Source organism: Ambystoma mexicanum, chromosome 9 (assembly GCF_040938575.1).
Source record: "Ambystoma mexicanum isolate Mex_15411 chromosome 9, UKY_AmexF1_1, whole genome shotgun sequence".
NCBI lineage: Eukaryota > Metazoa > Chordata > Amphibia > Caudata > Ambystomatidae > Ambystoma > Ambystoma mexicanum.
The window spans coordinates 337,943,668-337,969,063 of NC_090931.1; the positions used below are offsets into that span (position 1 = coordinate 337,943,668).

The following is a 25,396-nucleotide window of genomic DNA, read 5'->3' on the forward strand; positions in this document are numbered from 1 at the left end:
GGGCCATCCAACTCTGTCTCATCTGCACACAGACCTCCTCCCTAACCTAAGCGCCCCTAACCCCTGGTTAGTTCTATTGATTGGTAACTCCTACAGACTCCAATCGTCTCTTCTCATATGCGGGGCTTCCATGTAAGAAGGCTGTCTAGACTCCCTCTGGGACTTGCACTTAATCTGGTATTCAGGCTAGATCGGTCACACCCACTCACTTCCTCTTGACTACTCTTTGTACCACTTACTTCCACTTACTCCTCCCATGAAGTCTTTATCCTTTCAGTGTTTCACTCCTCCGACTCCTCGTCTCCAGCATTTGATGTAAGCACTCCTCCTGCTCCACTCCACTACTTCCCCCCACTATTACATCCCCCTATCACACTCCCCCCACTACTACTCTCATCCTCCCACTAATATACTCCTCCCACACCACTACTCTATCCCCACCCTTTCACTACGTACAAGTCTTCTCCCACTCACACCTTTGACTACCTTTTCTACACACTTGTCTAAGACACACACACACGCACACACTCTCACACACTCACTCTGCAGAACCACTATCACTCCGAAACCACTACCGTACCTTCTCCAACAAACTCCTCATCAATCCTTCACCCCTTCCTTTCTCCTCTTGGTCTCCTGGTCATCCTCCACCTCCATCACTGACCTCTCCTGGTAAATCCTGTCTTATATTGTAACCCTAGCCAGTAGTATGCTGTATTTTCCACCAGTGTTGTGTGTATGCAAGGGAAAGGCATACAATGGGTGCTCAGCCCCACCCGATTCTTCTGCCCATTCCTGCCAGGCCCGCATCCCAGTTCATTGATGTGGCTTGGTTCCTCAAGTACTTGAATATTAGTATTAGTGATGGGAGAGTCCCAGTTCCCATACAGTGTCCCAAGTGGTCTATGAGATCCAAGGAAATAATGCTTGCAGAACTGCCACTGCACCTGAGTGAACTGCAATGTGTGTGGCAGCTCCGTAAGTCCAGTGGCTTCACTCTCTCTCTCTCTCTCTCGCTCTCTCTTACCACGTCTCTGGATTTCCGGCACATGATGTAGGCTGTACAGCGTTTTGGAGGGTTGTTAGAGTTCTTGGGTGTCTTGGTCTCCAGTTCTTGCTCTAAGCAATTGTGGGGACTGAGTTGGCCTCTCCCCCTGGTTTCATGATCTTCTTCTGGTGCTCTAAAAAGAATGAAAAAAGACTGGCGAGCATCATGTAATAGAGGCATGGTTGGGGATAAGAGTCAGCATGCAAGCATTCTGGAACATGGGGGGCAGGAATTGGGCAATTTCTGTTGCCACCATTCACTGCATGGGTAGAACTGGCTCTGGGTGGCTCCATGGTAGGACTCTCACCCTGGCTGAGAGGGGCTCCTATCCCCTATGTACAAAGCTTATTACTGGCTGCGTCACAACATTGTCGAAAAGAGATAAAGGGTAAGTAATAAAGAGGAAAGAGAATCTTATCACCACTAGAAACTCAGTACAGATACAAACTCAAAAAGGCCCTAAGATACTAACTGCAGTCTACTAGTTGCATTTACAGTTCTATACAATGTTGCCATGTTTCATTAAATACATATTCATTTTTCACACAGTACAAAATGCTCTGTATAGTGTCAGACAGTTCATGTCAGCCAGTTTTGTTTCAAGACCAATCTTTTGGCAGTAGATATGATTTTCACTAGCAAGAATGTTTGGATGAGTGTATTGCCTTTGAACTTGGCTACATCATTCAAAAGGATTCTACTCCTGTTTACAAGTCCACTCTCTGACCTTACAGTCCAATGGTTGGCTTCCAAATGGGTCATGCTTCTGCTACAACCAGGGGACGCTGGGTCAGGGGATGGCATCAGGAGGATCCTTCACTACCCCCACCGTAACACGGAGGGGATGCAGGGGCTTATCACATTTCTGCCTTAGAAGCTTCTGTCCTTTAAAGGAAATTGGTTATGAAAGATGGCCTTGGGGAGTCAGTAGCACCAGCACGCTCGACTCATGCAGGTGCAAAATGATACCCAAAACCACAGGGGAAAAGCCAGGACCCGAACTAAGATAGAACATTTGAGGGGTGGAACAGTCACCTCCAAGGTCTTATAGACATTAACCTTGTTAGGATAAGTAACTCCTTCCCGAGGGTGTGGTCTGGGTGCAGTAAGCAGAGAGAGGACCACCCATGTGGTGGGACTAACTAACCCTAGGTTCCACATCAAAAGTAAAAATCGTCCCCTGGCCCATCAGCCAATTTCCATACTAATTGCAAAGGGAGATATACCCGAGTTCCTTTAGGCCAGAGAAATGCTGGAATGCAGGGACAAGAACCCATGAAAGAAAGGGCTTGTGGTAGAAGTGTGTGGGAGTCCAAAGAAGTAGCTCATCTTAAAACAGCTGGTCAACAGCAAAGAAGGAGCTGGAGCATGAGATGAGAGGTCAGAGAAAAGACTGTGGATGGGGGGATAGAGAGAGAGGGAAGAAAGAGAGGAGAGGGGGAGAGACAGAAAAATCCCAAGTGGCTGAGTGAGAGTCCCAGAGAGCTTTAGGTCTATAGTCCAAGGAGGTTGGAATGAGAGAGCACCACAGGAGGCTTTTTAGAGTGAATGAGTACGCTAGGGAGAGGAATACACAAGAAGCTGGGGAGAGACAGACCTAGGGGGCTAAGGAGGGAGAACACCAGGAGGCCAGGAAGAGGAAGACATGTGAGCCTGAAAAGAGAGAAAACCAAAGAAGCAGGAATGAAAATGAACCCAAGAGGCTGAAAAGACAGAAAAGGGTCTGGAAAGAAAGAGAACCCAAGAGGCTGTAAAAAGTGATAACAGGCTGAAAATAGAGAGAACCAAGAACCATCTGAGGCTTTGTTGAGAGGCTCATGAATTTGCGTAGAGATAATTCCCTGGAAACTGAGATGCCCAGAAGGCTGGAGAGAAAGAGAGACCCATGTTTTGGTGGAGAAGAGGTGCCAGGAAGTGGGGGTGGTGGTGAAGAGGAGGATAACGGCAGGGTAGAGGAGGTGGAATAATATGGCGGAGGCACAACATCAAGGATGTGGAGAAGCAGCAAACGGCTAAAGGCAGAGAGAAGGAAGGAGCAAGAGCAACTCACCCAAGCACAAGCTTGTGGCAGGACATCAAGAAGGAGAGAGAGTTTGAGTTTGATGGCCTTAGAACTAAGACCATGGAAGAGGGAGCTGACAAGAAGCCTAGATTGGACCATTTAAGGGACTTAGAGTGGCCTTATGTATTCCTGTGGCTACAAATTAGTTTAAGACCATCTCCAACTACAGAAAGAGCCATTAGGCTCCAGTACAGACCTGAGAACTGGGAAGAGGACTTCTTACCATATGATAGCTGAAAAAGAACTATTACAAAGGGGATTATCAGAGTGATGCTGTGATATGGAGTGAAATGAAAGGTTTGCCAGAGATATTTTCAATGCTTTATTTGGGACACTGAGCACCAATGCTCCATATTGAATTTTTCTTATGTGAAGTGTAACGGTCAGAAATGTGAGCCGGACAGCTTTGTAAAGAGGTTTCAACTTTAGCCATTTTATTAAATTAATAGGTTGGATAAACGCCTCGCTATCCCAACCCTGACAAAGATTTCCTTGCCTAAAATAAACAAAAGGAAACACTCTAACAAAAAGATATCTGACCTTCACACTTGTACAACAAATAAAGTGAAAAAGAAATGTATGGTAATTCAATTCATTAGTAATGTATAACATATGATCTGACGATTTTGTCCTTTTGTTTTTTGTGATCTGGTTTACATAAAACCTTATGCAAATTAAATTCAGTATTAAAACAAACTGAGAATCATTTTTCCACAGTATACAAACATCAATTCAATTTCATTTAACAATCAGGCACTATAGGTTTATTACAAAGACATACCTGCAGAATTTAAAACCTTTCAATTTCAGTCAATATACAAACAAGTACTATAAAGATTCTCACAATTTCATTTAACATACAAGCCATATAAATTCATTACAAAAACATACCTACAGTATTTAAAACCTCCTTTCAATTTCATTTAACATACGAACAAGTGCTATAGTGAGGGATAGATTCTCACCACCCACGAGACGTGACCAAAACAATTCCCTAGAGCATTCCTTGGTCATACTGTCCAATTCCCTAGGGAAACAGGTTTCTCTGATCGAACTAAGGGAATGACAATCCAGAATCCAGTGTCTCAAAATTTCATTGGTGGTGGTTCCCTCACAAAAACGACAGACCTCCTGATGGACCCTTTCTGTGGAAATAGTGGACCAATTCTTGGTTCTTCCCCTCATGTAAAATTGGTTCAGCCTGAATCTTAAGAAAGCTTGCAGGCCTTAGGACAAGGAAAACATTTGAGATAGGCAGCCTACTCCCTGTACAATGAATAGTTTGACAGGGTTTCGAGCGTGACCCTACAGTCTCTAAACAATTTAAGTTTAACAGTGTCTGGATTTCCCATTCATTCAGGCTCTGTGGAACCAATATATTCTAGTATTTTAAACATTTTATCCCTGAAGGAGAAGACAGAAGGTACAGAACATTGAACCATAATTTGATTCAGATCAACATACAGGCAGTTGGGTGGAAGACTAAGAAACTTGGAATAAGAAAGTAACTGTTTTCAATGTAACCTGGCCAGGAGGGGAATTAAATTCAATCACAATTGAAGTAGCAAGCCCGAGCACCTTTTTCCACAGGGAACCTTGCATGGAATTCAGACAAGGACCAAGATTTAAAGGGGTCATATCTAATCCATAGTGCAGAACGGGCTTGATCTTCCCCAAGTAATATTTCAAATTTGGAAGAATTGAAAATCTACATAGTTTCTTCATAATCTGCTTCATATGGGACAGCAGAGGAGACATCTTAGCCTTCAGCATTGATGTCCACATAGTAATCGACGCAGTGTTGGATAGATTCTATCCCAGATATCGTATAGCAAGGACTCACTCAACCAATTCGGACCCCATAAACCACTGCATCACCTTCATTTTTTTAGCTTTAGAAAATATGATCACTTTAGATTTCGCCCCATTGGAACCAAATTATTCAATACGTTGTAATTTTAAAAGATGTTAAGTTTCCGTTGGAGGCCTCGCAGAGTCCTATCGATTAAAATAATATCATCAGCGAAGGCCAGTCAATGGATTTTTTGGTGCCCCAATTTGACAGGTGTCCAATCTTGGGTACCCCACAGATATTTGATGTCACTAAGATATAGATTGAAAAGCGTGGGCACCAATGTACACCCCTGATGTAGCCTCAAGTGAACCTTGATGGATTGAGAAAGAGCCCTTCCTTATGTAAACAAATTCTCAATGTCGAATTCTGATGCAATGTTGCAATTAGGTGTATCAGTTTAGAGGGCACATCCAGCTTAAGTAGTTTGTCCCAAAATCGATGTTGAACCACACATTCAAATGTTGAAGTCAAATGCAGGGAGGCCATATAGATATGGCAACCCTGGAAAGCCTGGAAAGCAGCAGATGTTTAGCTATGGTTGCATTGAGAAGCATGCTCATCTAGGGATGGAATCCCATCTGAAAGCGGGATAAGATGTTTGCTTTGGCTAGGTGGGTGTTCAAATCTCTAAACAGCAAAATAGAGAAAACCTTAGAAAATGAATCGATCAGGGCAATCGGCCAATATTTGGGCGAATTGTTCCGGTCACCTTTCTTATGTATGGGAATAATAATAGACTGAGTCCAGGATGTCGGACTATATGTGAGGAATATATGTCATCAAAGTGGGGTTTAAGGAAAAGGGCCCAGGCAAATGGGTAATTTTTCAACACAAATGGAGGAAGACCATCAGGGCCTGATGCCAGGGAAGGTTTCAATCTATTTATAGCTCAAACAATGTCCTCAAGAGCCCACAGGCAAGGTCCATCATCAAGAGGAATACCCAGAGCATTAAGTTATTGTTAATGTTAAAGGTATTTGTACCGCACACCGTCACCGACAGAATTGGTCCCCAGGCACTCTGGCGGATCTGTAAACAAAAAAGGAGTGGTGGCGGTTAGTAGGGTGAAGTGGGAGTAGGAAAGTGAGAAAGGTGGTGTCCTGTTGGCAGCTTCCATTCCGTTTTCACTGTGCGCTGAGCCTGGTTATGAATTATCAGATTGATGCCGGTATTCATGTGCTGCTGGTGCGAGTTATGTGTTGTTTGTTAGTTGTTGTGGTGTTGTGAAGTACATGTGGTTTGCTGTGCAGAGAACTGGTTGTGTGTGTTTTTGTGTGAGAGATGTATGCTGAAAGTTGAGTTTCTGGGTAAGTGGGTTTTTGCCTCCTAGTATTTGCATTTCTTTGCTCCATGTCACTAATTGTCCTATGGAATTGGTATTGCAGTTTGTCCGTCTAGTTGTTATGTGTGGTGGGGTGGCAGGTTTCCATCTGAGCTATTTCAGAGGTTTGTGTGGCAGGTTGAGGCATGCGTTGTCCCCCACTCTGGTATTGGTGCTGTATATTTTACATTCATTAGCTCCCTTCCTACGCATTTCCCTGTCGGTGATCCATAGCTGTCTGTGTTTGCTCTGTCGACTAAGCCTGTGTTGAAGTGTCATCCTTACCATTCCCTCCAGATCTCTCCATATTGATACTTAAGGTGATCGTAAATTGTCTATGTTGATTTTGATATGGTGATATGCCATACGTTCTTCTTCGCCCTCTCTCTGTTTATGGGAGCTGGACTAGGGAGATAGGGAGGATCATTTTCCCCCCAAAAAGATACCCAGATCTCTTCTTGTATAGCATCAATAGCAATAGTAACAGATGCATTTGTTTTTAGATTGATTGCTGACCAAAATTGTCTAGTGTTGGCATTAAGAAGAGTCCTCAACATAAACTGGTTGTCCTTTAAGTGGAGTTCATATATCAGGGACTTTATGAGATTCCTGTGCCTTAGACCTCACGCTTTTTGAGGATGTTAAACTCCTCTCTCGAAAGGGCCCTTCACCCCCAAAGTTTAATAGCCAATCTTTTAGCCCTTTTAGATTCCTTAATTCTATGGTCAAATGCATGGTGGTAGGATGGTTTCAACCGTTGTTTGGCTTCAAACGTTACCCTCTTAATTACCTCAATGATGCGTAGATCCAAAGGTTCATAGCCCATTCCCAGAGATGGCTCGCCCAGAGCAAAGACCTCAGATCCTCCCATAATATTTTCATCAAAAAGATATTTAATGAGTTTATTGTACATCCCAATGGCAGGTTAAGCCGTTCCTGTCAGATCTTACAGGAGCCAACATAGGGCACACCTCATTTCTAGCTGCAAATTCTTTCAAAGTAAAGTGTAGCATCAAATGGTCGCCAGCCCCTGAATCATAAATGGATAGGTTAGAGGACCTGAGTTTAAGCGGGGTAGAGACAAAAAAATCATCTATCCACGACTTGGATTCGCCCCTATGCCAGGTAAGAGTAGGAACAAGGTCACTCCTTTTAACCTTCAATTAATGGATATCCCAGCTCGTCATAAAGGTATCCCACTCCATGCCATTCAGAAGGTTTTTGTTTGCCAGGTATGGAATTCAAGGGTGCAAATTAGCATCCTGACCCTTGAAACAGTATGCATTAAAATCCCCTCCCACAATGATGGCATGTTGAAACCCAGCCATCAGCCAGGAGTCAAATACTTCAGCTAAGAGGGAGTGGAAGGCAAAAATTGACTATTTTGCTGGATTCCAATATATGTTAATGAGCAGTACATCGCCAAAACCCTCTGGAAAGCAGGCATGTCCTGCAAGGATGCCCTCCTCCACATACCACATAGATGGGATAATCCGCAGCTTGCTGTCAAGTGCAATTGCCATACCTCCACTAGGTCTTCCCTTAGCCACACATGTTGCCGGACAGAATAAAGTGGAGTATCCCTCCAACTCAAAGGTACCCGTACACATCATCTCTTGTAGAAACAGTATGCTAAAGTTCTGTATCTCAGAGGAGCGCTGCCACTGATACCAGAAATTATTCAACCCACCGAAAATATCTTAACGTCACTAATGCTAGGATTGATTTCTACCCTTCATATGGGACACAAACATTTTGATGGCCGACTCAAGCCATGACCAATCCTGGACCTTATTAGCCTTGCCGGCATCCGACAGCCGCACTTGAATAGTGGTCAATGCAGAAGAAATCATGTCCATCATAATTGCCTGTGACTTCGGAACCATGACCAGTGGTGACAGAAACAGCTTAGCTGCATTGCTGGAGTTAAGATCTACTAAATAATGACAGAGGGAGTGAAATATATCCCTCTGTGCCCATACCAAGTAAGAGACAATTTCAGAAAAAAAGTATGAGGCCATGTGGTTATCTGTGTTAACAGAGAGTGACATGAATTCAATATCGCCAGAGTGTAAGGACCTCAGCAGGGGATTTTGCTTAAATAGCTCCAGCACCTTAGACCTATTCAGGCATAGTAGGCCATGTCTCTGTTTATTGACCTCCCACCCAATGATTTTCGAGGGGCATGCCACATTTACATCCAACAAACTGATGTGGCAGTCATTTTCATATCTCTAGTACTTGTTACAAGGGCAGTTTGGCCTAAACCCTCCGCAAAACACAAGTTTCCTGTAATGTATCACCATTCCTACCCTCTGCACTCTTACCCGATTTATTGATTGGTTATTTATTTTCGTGGAGCCTACACAAACCACAGATGGTAGAGATCCATCTAATGATGTTAACCTATGCAAGTTAGTTTCCTTGGGAATTGTAGCATCCAATACCCAAAAAGAAGTAAGCTTGGACTGGTGCGCTCTTCCCAGTTCCTAAGTCAATTTAGAAGCCGCTAAAGCCATTTGTCCTTCGATTGACTGGAAATAACCCCACAATAAGATCTTGATTAATGGGGTCAGTGCCTTTCGAATGGATTGTGTCCTTCCACAAATTCCTAATCTTTTGACATGTACTGTCCAGCTTCAGCTGCTTCGTAATTTCTTTTTGCCAAAGGGTGCTGTGCATTGATGGCGTTGACTCGATGTCCCTCAAAGTCTTCCATCGAGGGTGATGTCATTGAAGGCATATATAGCACGTGCAGCGCCCGTTGGCTTAAGTTCTGTTTTTCCGCAACAGCAATAGCTTTGAAGAAATATGGCACATTTCTTCACTTTTCTTACGACTTCGCTTTTTCGAGATTGAGATGTCTTCATCATCGACACAGCCGACTCCGAAGTCCGGTTTCAAAAAGTGTCAGGATTGGGGTTTGAAAATGTTTCTAACCAATCCCCACCAGATTTGTTTGTGGTGCCTCGGAGCGGACCATGACACCTCAGACTGCTCCAAGTGCCAGTCTAGGACTGCAAAGTCCTTGAAGGAATGGAAGGGGAAGTTGAAGGTAGGCCGAATCCCTAAATCCCCAACCAGGACTGTGAAACCTTCGACTGACGAGTCAAGAGGCAACTCTCCTCCGAGGAAGAAGGCCAAGCGGTCTAGATCGAGGAGCTTATTAGAAAAACAAAAGCCTCCAAACCATGCTCCTACCGCGCCTTCGAATGAAGCTGAGAAGGAAAGGGCTCAACCTAAATCTTGTGCGCCCTCGAGTTCGGGACTAAGGCCTGATCCGCATTGTGAGCCCTCGCGGCCTCGATCCAATGAAGTTTCATTGAAGGATCTGTCGAGTCACAAACATAAATCACGGTCATCGACGCCATCGACACCTTCGCCGCCGCCGGCACCTTTGACGCCAGCCAAACACTCGACTTCAACGACTAAGGCATTGACGCCAGTTGCGCCATCATTGCCAGCTGCGCCATCGATGCTGAGCGCCCCAGTCAAATCAGTGGCACTGATGAAGAAAGTTTGACAACTACTCCAGTGTTGAACCCATTACTGACAAAAAATACATTATTCCTTAGAAAACATATAATCCTCTACCCAGGAAAGACTCTTTTAGGTCTCTTTCTTCCATCTATGAAAAGAGTTTGGGAAACCAGGGACTGGGGAGCAGGCCGATGCGCCATATAGGCAACTCATGTAAACATTAGTGGATACATGGGTTGGAGTAGACCTCTATTGCCGTACGAACAAGATCCCATTCTACCATTCCACATTGCCTTACAGAAAAGGGTGGCGATTAATTGGGAGACACCAGAGACCAATCCGGCTGTAAATAAGAACTTGACGAAGAAGTGCCTCCCTTCTCGTAGTGACTTCGACTACCTGTCAAACCACCCCACTCCAGAGAGTCTGGTGGTGAAGGCAGCTACTCCGACCTCTAAACAAGTGACGTACCCTACCATCCCTCCTGACAGGGACGACAAACGAGTAGATGGATGGGCAAGGAAGGTATTTTCCGCAGGGAGTATGGCACTCAAATCTGCCAACTCCACATGTGTGCCCTCGCAAAGTTTAAGTTCACTCTATGGGACTGCATTTCCATGGCAGCAGAGCACATTCCCTAGGGGGATGAAAGAGATGGCTTCTGAGCCATTGTTAGAGACAGCAAAGAAGCCATGTGCGAGTCTCTACAGTCGGATTTGGATTCTGCTGATAGCATCAGCAGAGCCATGGCTACTAGCACTGTTATGTGCAGATTTGCCTGGTTGCAGAAGTCTGGTTTTGCACCTGTTGTGCAATCCAGGCTTCTCAACATGCCTTTTGACCGGTCTCAGTTTATTGCCAACAAGGCTGATGAGAGTCTTGAGAAGTTGCAGACCTCGAAGGCGGCAGCCTAGTCTTTAGGCGCTGCTATTAGGCAACCTCAGCTTTTTTGACCAAGTGGACAACCTTGGGAGTTTAGATCTTTTTGCTACTACTCCTCAGTTGGAAGGGCGAGATGCTAAAGACTCTATTGTTTGCTTAGATCTCTTTCATGGATTCTGATCATTGCACCGTTCTTTCCTATATTCTTGACTGAGTCAGCACTCTTTGTGTTTCTGTTGTGAGTTAGTCTGCGCCCTAAAGCCTATGGGTCAATGTGTGCACGTTACAAATGTAATAAAGTAAAGAATGGTCAGTCAAAGGGGCCAAAGAAGATTTCCTTGTGGTGGACGAGGATGGGGTGCAAAGCCAGCTCAAGCAGCGGCATTAACATCTGCCACTGCATCAGCCACCTCAAAACCTCTCTGAGGTCTTGAGTCACAGTTCACCAGTGTCATGATGCCTACCCCCGGAGCACCAGGCCAGGCCCAGCATCCCCGGAAGTAGGCATCATGCCCTTGGGTAAAAGCACAGCGGCCCCTTATAGGGGCTCTTTGGACTCAGTCCTGGCGCCTTTGGCGCCAGGCTCATGTTGGACATCAGTCCTGCCGCCATAGGCGCCAGGCTCATAAAGGGAGGTGTTTTGTGCACTTACCTGATGCACTTACCTGATGCAGACCATGCTGCACGCTTCAGGCCTCCCTAGACCTGAAAGGGACTATTTTTTCATAGGGACTATTTTTTCACTCGGGCATGGCCAGGGAAGGATACATACCTAGTTGGGGAAGGATACATACCTGGGACTTCTTTGGAGGCTATTTAAGCCAGGCCCAGACAGCAGCTCATGCTTCGCGTTGCTCTGCTTCCTGCAGCTTAACGCTCACCGTGTCTGCTCCTGCTCCTGGACTCCAGCCACGCCCGCCTCGAACCTGGAAGACCTGCAAGGAAGGAAGAGAAGAGAAAGGTGAAAACCAAGGACTATTTCAAACTTCTTACCTGCATCCGGAATCTTCTCGCCAGCATCCCTGAAGAAAGACTTCCATTTGAAAGCATCCCGTTGCTCGCTGCAGCGCCACGCTTCACTCACCTGTCCTCGAGACATCTCCCGGCTCCATCGCGGCTGTCAGCATCGGACGCCACATCTCTGCACCTAGGGGAGAGAGGAAGAAACAAAAGGTGAGCAGAAGGAACACAGAAGGAAAGCCTGATTAACAGCCATAATACTTACCGGCTTTTCTTCCACATTTCGGGTCGGCGCCGCCCCGTTGGCAGGTACCGTACCCCGGCCCCTATGGGGAAAGGACAAGAGACATTTCTGGGGAATGATAAAGACATTTAGAGGGATCGCCCTCATCATTACTCACCTCGGCAGTTTAACCCCTCGACGCATCGCCTTCATTCTGCACCTGAAATAAAGGACAGATCACAGGTTAGAAAGACAACATAAAGGGGGCCTCACTTGAACTTTGAACTTTCATACTTACGGCGCATCGCTCAGGAAAGTCAAGTGGATTTTGCCAGCGCCATTCTGAAAACCAGTGAAGTAACTGGACGAACACGCGCCCCTGCACCAGAAGCAGGATGGAGAGTTCATCCTTCCAAACCATAAGGTGAGCTTAAACCGGGGTTTGGAGGAAGTTAGAGAGGAACGAAGGGGGAAAGGGGAAAGGGGGGGAGCTAGCACACTATTCTGCAGACTGTAAATCCCCTTTCTCATCTGCAGAAGGATATTCCTACGGGCCAGGCAAGCACGATTTGGAGGTACTGTCCAATCGGTGTTCCGGGTCCTGCGCATCACGCTAGAAGAGGCCACAGCAATCCAGACTAGACCAGCGCCCCCGTGGGAACCAGGTGAGCGTTACAACCAGTGGGGGGGGGCAGACTGTCTTAGCATCTAGAAGAATGGCAAGACATTACTTCGGATGCTTGACCTTTAGAAACTGTAGCTCACAGTTACTGCCTTCCTTTTATAAGGAGACCTCAGAACAATCCACAGGGCAACTACTCTTTGAGGATTGCAGATCTGCTCCTTGTGCAGGAGAATGTAACCCTGCTAGAGAAGGGCGCTATAAACCAGTGCCTGAAGCAGAGAGGAACATTGGATGGTACTCCCCCTTATTTTCTAATATCCAAGAAGGACTGGGCACTGAGATCCATCTTGGACTTGAGATACTTGAAAATGTTCCTCAGGAAGGACAAGTTCAAGATGGTCACACTTTCTCAGATCCTTCAGGCACTCCAACTCTAGGATTGGTTGGTGTCATTGGACCTTCAGGATGCTTATTTTCATGTGCCAATCCATCTCAAGCACAGAAAATACCTGAGGTTCGCAGTTGGCGGTTTTCATTATCAATTTCGATTTCTGCCATTCGGACAGACCTATGCCCGAGGGTTTAAAACAAGTTGATAGTGGTAGTGACAGCTAGTTCTAGCAGAGAGGGGATTCATGCCTACCCCTATCCCGATGATAGGCTGATAAGGGTACATTCTCCTGAACAAGTCCTGGATCATCTCAACGTCACCTTCCACTCTCTTCACAGACTCGGCTTCTCCCTCAATTACAAGAAGTCCCATATGACACCTTCTCAAAAACTCCAGTTCATCAGAGCTGTAGTGGATACTTCCTTGGGAAAGAACTTGCCACCCGAGGTGAGGGTTCAAGACATTCTTCAGATGGTCACCAAATTTCAAAGTGCCCAGTGTCTCCCGGTCTTTGATTTTTTGAGGTTGCTCGGCCTTATGGCATTCTAAATTTTCTGGTGCCAGAGGCCCGCCTGAGAATGAGATCCCTTCAATGGGCTCTAAGAACTCAATGGTCCCAGTTCTCAGGAAAGATGTCAGACCTACTTCAGGTTCCTAACAGGGAAAGCCCACAGGTTCACTCACGGGGTGGGGAACCCACACCAACAATCTGACAGTCAGCGGTCTTTGGTCTCCATCGGAGTCCAAACTACATATCAATCTTTTGGAACTGAGGGCAATCAGACTAGCGCCGAAGGCCTTCCTGCCCTCTGTACAGGGAAAGAATGTCCTGATAATGACAGACAAAACAGTGGCCATGTACTACCTCAACAAGAGAGGAGGTGTAGGGTCCCTACCACTCTGCAGAGATACAATGCAGCTTTGGTACTGGGCAGTGCAAGAAGGAATCTCCCTATCACCAGTTCACCTAGCCAGCGAGGTGAACACGGCGGCGGCTGAAAGGTGATTTACATGTTTTTTTAAGCATCAGCAGATCTTGGTTTGGCAGAAGATAGTTTTTTTGCTTTTTTTGCTTTATTGGCTTTCCTCTTTATTTTCCTAGTTGGATGATTAGAAAAGGGAGGAGAGGTGTGAATATCTGTGGGTACCTCCGGGAGATCCCCTGCCACCAATGTATGTCCCTCCACTGTAATGGTGTCCATAGGTAAGTCTGTGAGTACCAATTGGTGCGCTGGACGACCCATGCACTCCACCAAAGGTGTAGGGCAATTAGGTGACTCTCTGGTATCTGGGCCAGAGCTATCCACAACAGTCCTCATCAATATGGGAGATGCTTGGGCAGGCAAGTTCACACTATTTAATTGAACCTTCTCTGAATTGGGGTCTGAGGAATGGTGAACACAAGTCACCAAATCTCATCCCGAAAGCCCCCTCAAATACTCCTTCACAAAAGGCAATTTTTGATTAATCTGATTAAGTGTGTCAGTATTAGCCCTTAACGCCCTTGAGACAAATTCTTATTGGTTATAGAGAGCCGTTAACTCTTTATTGATATTGGAAGAACATTTCCCCCAAATAGGACCATCTGTTGACCTTTAAGATTCAGTAGGAGGAGATTTATTCAAAAAATCTCCTGATGGAGATGATGAAAATGGAGGACACAGAACCTCTTGCACCACCGAGTTGATAGGTGCTGTCATGAAAGAGGTCTGTGTGATCATATTTTTGTTGCAGTATCCATGTTATTCTCACTCTGCACAACAGGAAACGACCCAGATTGAGGGCCTAGCTGGGTAAGAGTAGGGCGTGTTATCATAGACTTATATGGCTAGATAGATAGGGACTCGAGAGATGGCTGCAAACCATAGACATAATCCTGAGATCCAAACTTTCGACCCATGGCTTGTTGTGTCTCTGGGTCGTAGTGATTGCCCAATTCGAATATTCTATCAGTCAGCCCCATCCCATTACCCCACAAAACCCTTTTGGAAGCCAAATAGGTTGATATAGGCGCTATGATGCGATCACACCCAAATCTGTGATCTCTCTTGCGACCCCCTAATTTTCTGTGGTTGGGCTCGAAAGAGAGTCATCCTGTATGTACCCAGTAAAATTACATTTCAGATTTGTATCCACCTGTAAATGGCCCAAATTAAAGTCCACACCTTGCGCCCCACCTTGTTGGTTGAAGGTTCTTTAAACAAGAGCAAATTAACCTGATGTGTGCCAAAAACAAATGCATCTGTCCTAGAGTTTTTTAGTTGAAAGCCCACTGGAGCAGAGTGGGGACAGAGCTGTATGTCACCATGCTTTTTGAGGTAGAGGGAGGAAGGGAAGGATGGAAGAGCACCCTTCTACACATTGAAGAATATTTAGGACCTGCAACCATATTATGCAGTGAGTCTGGAGGAACAGTTCTTTGTAATAGTATCCCCAGCTGCCTCGAATGGGGTTGGGGTAGAAGGCCCCCCTCAAGTACCCCGGCCCTCGATGACACGGTAGAATCAGTCCCTTGAGATGTTGTGGTACTTTGTTGATCTGCAGAAATAATTTCGGTGGTATTTGTTCCCCCAACCACCAGTTCCAGCTGCTGTTCACTGGACAAGAGAGACTGATGTAATTTTGGGTGCCCATTTGTAGGCGAGTGCACAACACCAATGGAGTGGCTGAAGGGGGACAAAGAAATGCAGAGGGCCACACTGCCCCTGACCTTAATATGCACTGCTTCATAATTGAATGGTCCAAAGGAAAAGTGCCACTCGTTCTGTAGAGTGATTTATGAAGTTGCTTCAAGGCCTTAGTCCATGTTTCTAACTCCAGTTGAAATTAAACTGAGCCTTTGATATTGGGCCAAGAGCAGCCTGCCAAGGCAGCGTACAGTTCACAGTACAGCAAAAGGCAGGGTGTCTGCAATTTCCCACCTACTCAAAAGGACCAACGCTCCTGGTGCCATAAAATGGGCATTGTGTAGATCCCACAATTGGCTAACTCAAGGGTTTCCAGCCTGCAGTCATCAGCCGTGCGTTGGGTCCAGGTGAAAATTCAAAGAACTCTTAGTTTCTACAGGTCACAGCAGTGAATAGGCCCCACAGTTGGCTGACCCAAAGATTAACAATCCACAGTCATTAGCCATGCATTGGGTTAAGTAATTTTAACGTCGTAGAATCCTTCAGTCCCTGCTGTTCTTGGGAGTATATAAGTACCCCAATAGGCTCACTCAAAGGTTACCAACCCGCAGGCATCAGCCGTACGTTGTGGCCATTCAGTACAATGCCACACAAAGGGAAAAGAGAAGGAGGGATATTGGAGGGGAGGCAGTCTTACCGTAGGTTGGATGAAGTTTGTGTATAAATCTCTGAATTGAGAGATAAGTTGTCTCTTTTTGGTCCCAGCTCCAGATCCTACAGTCAGCAGTCCGAAGTAAGCACCAACTTCCCAGACTGCACAGACTGCAATGGCTGCCTCTCTGCCATCTCTGAGTGCCGTCTGTCTTAAGGTTCTGCATGCTACCTGTAGCGCGAGCTCGGAGCACAAACTCTCACCCTCTCCGATACAGCCTCCAGACAGCCCAGAGCCACAAACCGAGAAGCCAGGTGTTCAGGCACCCAGTAGGAGCTCTCTGCGTCCCCAAAAGCACCCAGGACCAACGAGGTCAGGAACAGAGAAAAGGAACAGCAAATGTCCTTACAGCGCACTGGCTGGTGAGTTGAAAATGCCTGCACAGAAGCAGGTCCACAAAATCAGGAAGGGGCTTCTGTAGCAGGAAGGATGAGACAGGCAGGCAGGCAACCAAGCTCCAACTTCGGCTTCAATTCCTGCGGCTCCAATGCGGCACTGACGGCTCCAGCAGCTTTGTCCGTGATTGACACTATGAACAATGTGTCTTCTCATAACCTGTGTGAAGGAAACAAGGGAATCTGGTTTAACACAAAATTCCACCACAGTTCTTAAGGTTTGATAATCAATCACACAAAGTTCTGTTGCTTCATTAAAGTATCTCAAGAAATCACAAGCTCCCACTCCTCCTGGAATAAGAACAGTATCACGTTTTGTCATCTCCAAGCAAGCAACAACACCTGTGTTTGTCGGGATATTGTCACAATGCTCTGGCTTCCAAAATAAATGAACTATTCCAACTGTTCTTGGAGTAAGAACAGGTTTTACCTTTGTAGAAACAACTAATGTCTTTGTCAGGATGGATGACTGCAGTTTTGATTTGAAAAGAAAGAATTGTGAGTGTTCTTCAACACGCTTTAACACTTCTTCAAATGCTATGAGTCAACACGAGTTCTTAGAACAACAGTTCAGCACTGGCATCAACTACTTTTTGGCTTCTTCCTTTGCCAGACTCTTTAAGGCAGCAATCTTTTGCCCTACAAGTATACTTGCCTGCCTGTCTACTTATTCAACAACAAGAACAGAAAAGTGCTTCAGTGGCAACTTCCATCTTTTAGAAAACAGCAATTTCTTTAGGGTTCTTTAACATCAATCTTTAGACTAGTTATGTGGAAAACAAGGAACCACATTAGTGCTCTTTTAAGACTTCTTGGCAACTATGCCCAACTCCCTCTGGATAAACATGTCCAAAAGGGAAGCCTGTTGGCCACCTTTCTTTCCACTCTGTATCAACAACCAAATAATGACCAACAGCTAGTGTCACTTTTCCTCTAGACTGGCTCTGGCAATGTAGGCTTGTGAACTGGAGACTTCCAGCCCTTTAAGATGAGTAGCAATACCCTTGAGATGGATGGGGATGCAGATTTTAATCAAAAATCAATAATTCAGATGACACAAATCGCTTGGTAAAAAGATTGTCTGTTTTAATGTAAGTAAGTAAAACAGGGAGTACAACGAACATCAGCAATCGCTCAATACTCAACTCTCAACTCTCAACTCATTTAAGAATAAACAGTATTTTTATAGACCATATTTGTCACTACTGACGTGTAGACCTGCGTCATTACCAACGTCATCCTATGTGGCAAACTTCTAAAACCTATCGGGAAGCGAGATTGCCTCTAAGTGAACTACTAAGTATAGGCGTAATATTTGTATAGAGTAACAGCGAAAACTTATAGGATAGTCAACAACAGGTGGAGCCACTAAGCCCTCCCTTTAAGATGGACACTATGAACTTTACTAAATGTATTACATCCCATTGGCTACACAAACTATAGGACCCTAACTACGTGGTCCTCTACAATTGGTTGGCTTCTAACCCCCGTCAATAACCTTCCACCTATGTGAGCAGCATACAGACTGACCAACCAGGTGTGGGTGAGCTTGTCTTGATACCAGCTTCCCACCAATTAAAAAGGACACTCCATCATCACCTCAACTATTCAGTGTCAATTAGTGTCTGAAGCTGGCCTTGAATTTGTACTGTTCTCTGAAATTGGGTACTGTCTGGCATTCGTGCGTAGGTGTGATCTCCTCATGCGTCCAACTTTCTTCCATTACGTGACTGGACACCATGAATTGAGCCTTTTTTTGTATTTGATTGTATTCCCCAACAGTCCTCTGATGTCTGTTGTTTTCACTTGACCTTCTTGAACAGAAGCTTCTGTTCTTTCACGTTAATTGTATTTAATGTCAGTCAATTTTAGTTCTGATAAGACCTTAGCTCTTTGGCCCAACCAACTCCTTAGCTGAAATATAGTGTGCCTCATTCCGAGGTTGGTGCTAGTGATGGCGCTATTAGCGCCATCACTAGCACCATTACCGGTACCGTGTCTGCCCTGGTTCAATGGGGACTTACCGTTCTAGCCTGACCTTTGCGGGACCGGTAAGTCCTCATTGAAAATGTCAATTCCCATTTGAGCCCCCATAGGGCTCAATGGGAATGGGGAGGGTGCTAATAACGGTAGCATAAATTACGGTACTATTATTAGCTCTGAAGTCCCTTTGCGGGTCCCGTCCTTAAAGCCTGCTAAAACCAGGCGTTAAGGAAGGACCCGCAAAGGGACCTCGGAATAGGGTGCAAAGGGATTACCGGCACCGTTGTCATTACCGGTGCCCGGTATCCCTTTGCGCCCGGGTCGCAATGACCCCCATTCTGTTTAATTCAATTGCTTTTGTAACTGCAACACTGAATTTGAGGCCTTCCATGTTTGTACAAGACTGCTATATACATAGTGGAACCTTCATTCTTTATTCAATCTATATGTATCGATGAGGTATATATGTATATGTTGGCACTTGCCGCTATCTATTCACTATAAGAATTTGGCTAGCTACATGATTGCTTTGCTGCTTGCTTTTCATTGAATCTGTACACGTTTAAACTAAGTAGCTTCATCATGCTTAGGCATACATCTCTTTATCTTGATCTCAAGATGTCACTTATCCTTAGTACTTCTTCATTCGTCATAAATTGTCTGCCTCTCTGGTCTTGTTATCTTCTATAAATGGAATCGATTCAGTTTTGTATGATGTCACCATTCATCCTGGTCCTTCAGTTTCTTTATTTCATCAGGAATCACATTCAAATGGCCATCATATTGTCTTGGATGTAGGTATGGTTTCCTTAATGGATACTTAACTTCCCTTATTCTCTTAGCTATAGTTATTCTTATGGGTACTGCACAGAGTTGTTTCCTTCTGATTGGTGTAGTATTTTTCACATACTTTGTTTCATACTTCTCAGGTAATGTAGGCGGGGAAGGTGGAGTAAGGGTACTTGGCTCCTCCTCTACACCCCCCCCCTGTGGGTGATTTATCTACCACTCTCATATCTTCTCCACATCCAGATATCCAGGTCTGAAAAAGTGCCCCTTAGGGATCATATTTTTATGACTCCCTTCAGGCATCCAGCTGACTTCACATGCTCATCCTTGTTCCATGTCGTGAGCATGCACTGTCCACTTGGACTGCAGTTGATCCATCTTCCCACATACTTCCTGTGGTCCTTTGGACACAGGAACTTCATTTCCTTGAGTGCATGGATGCTAGATTTCACAAAGTTTCTGATCTCTTCATCAGTCAAGTCTTTAGGCTTCCATCCTGGTTCAACATCGATCATGATCTTCCTTCCTATGGCTTTCTTTGCTGTCTTCTTGCATTGTGAGATTATTATCTTCATCACACAAAATCCAAGCAACACTAATAATAGCAACACTCCAATGAATTTGAACATATCTGCAATCCATTGTGGAACCCATGAGAAGATACTCCGAGCCAGCATGGTGGCTAAAAGGATGATACTGAGATTGTGGAAGTCGAGCTGTTCCTTCAACATTGATGAGTGGGTGGATGAACTCTTAACTGTTTCAATTTATGAGAAGGCAATTTACAAGGACGCGGATGATATTGGGAAGTTCTGGGACATTTGGAATAGATTCCTGGAGGTCTATGGTTGAATTATTGTACATAATTCGATGTCTCTGTTGTTTTATTTGCTATTGCTGTGCGAATTCATATCTGTAATCATTTGATTTAATGTTTCATTGATTTTACGTTGATGGCGCCATAAGTCTACCATTTACTTTCTGATTTTCTGTCCTTTGCTGGCTTCTAGCTTTCTTTCTTCTATCCTCCTTGATTTCCCTTTCTTCTTTTCTATCCTCTGCAAAACTGTTCTTTTTAATTGTGCTACTCATTATTTGTCTGGACATGATATTGCTCGCTTCTGATGTTTGTTTATGTGATATTGAAATAAAGTTTGTAAAGCAGAGATTTCCAAACCAGCTATCATCAGCAATATCTTCTACTTTTTCTATCATCTAACCATGAAGTTTCATCAGCATGTTTATGGCCTCTGTGAAAGTTCGATTCTCGTCATCGAGAGAAGGTATAAATGTGCAACAAGATTCTCCAATTTTGGCACAAACACCTCCATCCATGGATGTAATCATATCCAGAACATATCTGTTCTGGAGAGCCATTAGTCTTACAGCACTCAGTACTTCTCTGATTGCATTAAATCCTTTTATAGTTGTGTTAATTGTCTGCAGTAAATCTCATCTCGTGATTTGTAACCACTTTGTATTTGCTTCAACCTGGATTCTTGGCATAAAGATCATTGTGAACACTGATGTGGTCTGGCTAAACAGCCTGTGTTCATACGGAATGGCATCAAAGGTTTCTATTGATTTAGCAGATAAGTAATTCTCTCTCTTTGTTTGATTTATCCACTCCACAGATCTCCTCTTCCTTAGATGAGCATCTGCTTTAGGAAAACTGTCAATAGGAATCACCAATGCAGGAACATGGACATTCACCAATGTGCCAATTCTTCCCCAGTCTTTAGGCAGTCCCATGTAGGCTTTTGATCCACAAGCCCAATAATGATCCAGTATTACTGCTGTTCCATGCACCACTCCTGGCGCATCAAATATTCGCTCACAGTTCTGATTTTCTCCCATTTTTCTTGTACCATTGTTCCTGAAGCCAAACTTGGAACTTTGTATTAGTACTATCTACAATGGTCCTCCCCTGTCTTTGACCCATGTCAGTAGTTTAGCAAGTCTTGGCCATAATGGCTTGTATAACATTTGTGTATTCTCAATTGTTTCGTTGTAGTATACAATGATCATCCATGCTCTGCAGGTCACTGCTCCTTTTTTCCCATTCGTTTGGTGATAATACTGTTCCCCAAATCTGCATTTGTCCTCTGTTCTTCCATCTGTGAGCTTCTTCTGCAGTTTTTGGTTTGATATCAAGTTTTTTGTTCACTTCCCATCTAATACCAGCTCCTTTCACTCCTGGCTTTTCATATCTGTTCACGTAATTTCTCATATGGGCTCTATTTCTTGTCTTTATATCTTGTATGTAGTCATCTTCATCTGGATCTGTCTTTTCAGTTGCCCATTTAAGAGAAGCATCGCTTCCCATAAATTGATCTCTTGTTTTACAAAGTGCTATGTACGATAGACAATGCACTGTCTGGACATCAATTTCAATTGCTATGAAGATTTTTGACTTCCCCATACTGTATGACAAGAGTGCACATACAAAGCAGTCTTCTTCTGACGTCCTTCTTCCAAATTCTTTCATGTGTTGGTACTATATGTTATTTCCCAAGTGAGCTGTGCTGTTTAGATAATCATTCAGTTCATAATTGTCTTCTTGGGTGCTTCTTTTAATTCTCAAAGTCTTTTTGTAGTTTGATATAACCACATCTCTGAACACATCGGTATAACTTCTTCTGGCTGGTTGATTTGCAGGAACGTCCATACGGGTTCACTGAGTAGAAGGAAGTTCAGCAAGTCTTTCTTTATCCCTCTGTATCTTTCTGGAAATGGCTATAAACGGCTGTATTGATTCTGCTATCATCTCTGCACGTGATTGGCTTGTGGGGCTTGTGCTTGGGCTTCTTGTCACTGGATCAGGTGTGTCTGCATGCATTATCTGTGTGGGCCCAACCTTTGTCAATCCCTTATTTTGCTTGTTTTGCTGACCCTGTCTCCGTCGTTCAAAAGTAGTGTTTGAAACAAGTGCTATGTGTGATGTATTGCTAATAGCATCCATTTCAATCTCAGGTATCTGTCCATTTTTTCTAGGGATGGGAATCACTACAAATGGCCTGGGTTGTTTTGTAGTTGCCACGTTTACCTTTTCCTTCTGCTCAGACACATACATAGGAACCTTTGCATCATTTGCTCCTATATAGAAAGCAGTTCTAACTGTCAGTGAAAGTAGTTTATTATGATTACAATACATGTGTAAACAATACAATGGTATGTCAGTTTACAGCATCTGCTTCTAGGGCAATGTGACTGTCTATCCTCTTGGGGCAGCACAAAGGTGCTGCTCTGGTTGCCCATCTCGATCATTTGATGCTATGGAAGGAAACATATTTCTTTAATGACGCTGCTTTTTTAGATTGCTTTTGAAACTTGTCATCTTTCTGCAGCATTCGTCCTCGATCAACTAGCTTCGTTCTGGAACCGATTTTCTCCACCAGTCGTGATGTAAATGTTCCTTTATCATGAAAAAAGAGCATTTCTGTGAGCTGTGATGAACTATGCTTCATTAACCAGTTCCCAATCGATACCTCGAATCTGCTTCAGGCCCGATGACATTGTAGCTTCCCTGTCAGCATGAACAAAGTTTCAAGTTTTTAGGGCAAATGACATTGTAGCTTACTTTTCAGCATGAACAAAGTTTTATGTTTTATCACTTCCTCGATCTGTCCCTCGGAGGAAAGTTTCTATACAGCTCTGTGGTTTCTTTCAGAATAGATCGCCACCTGGATTATGATTCCCTGCAGAATCACATTCAAATTTGTAGTATATCTTGGGTCTCTTAGAAATGACACCACATCTGTGTGTCTTCCAACGAGATGCGGGTAGTCTTCAGTTAAATGAAAGAACACCACACTGACCATTCTATGTGCTGCGTCGGGTAATAGGGGCATTTGTGTTTTCTTCACTGAACTCAGGCAATTTCAAAAACTCTTCTGCAATGATTATAAGCAGTCTTCTAACAATTTTTTTCGTTGTCAGTATTGGCAAGAAAATCTGGAATGCGACAAGTTCTCCCCACCAGTCGCAGATATGCATGTATTAGCAACTCAAAGTACGTAAGTATGTGCCTAAAAATGTCATCACTGGGTAACACCATGAGTAACTCCGAACTAGAGCTCTGTATGGTATGAATCAGGATACTGTATTCTTTTACCAATTGCTGTGTCAACGATCAAAGTTTGGCATATCCTTATTCTTATCAAGGCTTAAGTGTGCCTCAGTCCAAAGTTAATACATTTTTTTCACTTTTCTAATCAAGGCTTTAAGCATGTCTCAGTCCAAAATTAATAACCTACTGTGGCTTTCAAGAATGCAGATCTTCCCTTAACCCTGCAACTGAGATACATAGAGTGTTCAAATGTGTCCTTTTACCCTTTTATTTGTAGCTAAAAAGGGAGTGTCCAAATTAAAGCACAGTCCACTTAAGAGTTCTTCATGCTTTCGACAGGTTATGTGTCCTTCTTCCTCGCCATGGATCTCGTCTGCACATGCTGTGGTTCTTCCCTGATGTTTGTAGCTTCTTCACGGTAGGATGTAAGCAGAGGTGTCTCTCCAGCGTAGATCTTTGTATCGCTCAGGAAGATCCAAGCTCGCCTACCCTGCACTTTGACAGAAGATGGCGTGACGTCCTCGACAATGAAAGGACTGTGAAAGCAGGGCTCGTCCCACTTTTTCCTTGTGTGATTATGAATCAGGAACTTGTCACTTGGGTAAATTCTTGGACGTATACATTCGGGAGTTTGGATTGTTGAAGCATCTCCTTCTGTGTTCTGTACTGCTGCACATCCTTGTCTCTGCAACTGTCCTGAAATCACAGAAAAAGTAGATGTTAAACAGTTCAAGTAGTTTTGCAATTCAAGTATTCAAGTCCTAACACTTCTGATGTTGGCTGAGCATCACTTCTAACTCGGGATGGAGGCATTAAATGCATTCTCATTCTTCTGCCAGTCACAATCTCGTGCGGCATAAGATGGTGGTCATAAACTGGTTGATTCCTTAATGCATACAATGCCAGTGGTAGGCATTGCAACCACCCTTTTTTTCAAAGTAAGCTTCAATTTAGCTATTCTTTCCTTTAACAGGCCATTGAGCTTTTCACAAATACCATTTCCTTGCAGATGATAAGAACACTTATGTTTTAATCAGAGCAGCGAACTGATCTGCTCGAAAACTGCATTAACAAAATGAGGTCCATTTTCCAATCTCATTATTTCACACACCCCTCATCTGGGAAACACTTCCCACACCAAAAACTTGGCCGCACAGGTAGAGTCTGGGTGCATACATAGACCTGCCTCTATCCATCTGGAGAAAGGACATACTACAACTAAAAGGTATCTGTATCCATTACAAACTTGTATCATGTCGACATAGTCGTTATGCAAGTGCTGAAAAGGGCCATTTGGTTTTGGGATCACCGCCCTCACTATGTGTAGTGTATGCCCAGCGATTAACTGCTTGCAAATAATACAATTTACCATAAAAAATGCAACATGTTCCATTAGGTTGGGTACAAACCATCCTCAGCAATGGTTACAGCAAGATTCTCCCTAGTTGTATATGCAGGATAGTGTAGTTGTTCTAGCGCTGCCTTTAATAAGGCTATAGGCATTACTGGTTAACCAGTGGTGTCTTGTCGCCATAATGCTCCAGAGGGGTTTAAAGAACACCCTCTTCGCTTCCACAAGTTCTTTTCTTCTTGCAGTGCCTCCCTTTGGAGCTCTACTATCTGTGTTTAGGAATATGATTATATCTCTCATCCACATTTAATAATACATTAATTCTTTCATTTACATCTATAGTTTGAACATTCATCATTTCTATATCTGTATTTGCTATGCGCTTGGCTTCAGTGCCTGCTGCTTGATTTCCGCGCGAGATAAAATCTGTCTCTTTTGTGTGATCTGCACATTTAATGTCTGCTATGCCCACTGGGAATTGTAGTGCCTTAATGAGCCTATCCAATAAGGCTGTATGCTGCAATGGCGTGTTGTCTGCTCGGAGGTAGCCCCTCCTTTTCCAGCGCACTGATCCTGCATGTACCGTCGATGTCACATAGGCGGAATCGCTGTACACTGTTACT

At 44.2% G+C, this 25,396-nt stretch overlaps 1 protein-coding gene across 1 annotated transcript in view; it reads left to right on the top strand.

The window, feature by feature from the left end:
- The window catches only part of LOC138487325 (uncharacterized), a 2,513,852-nt gene that overhangs the window by 703,425 nt on the left and 1,785,031 nt on the right, over nucleotides 1-25,396 (top strand). The gene's annotated exons all lie outside the window — the stretch shown is intronic.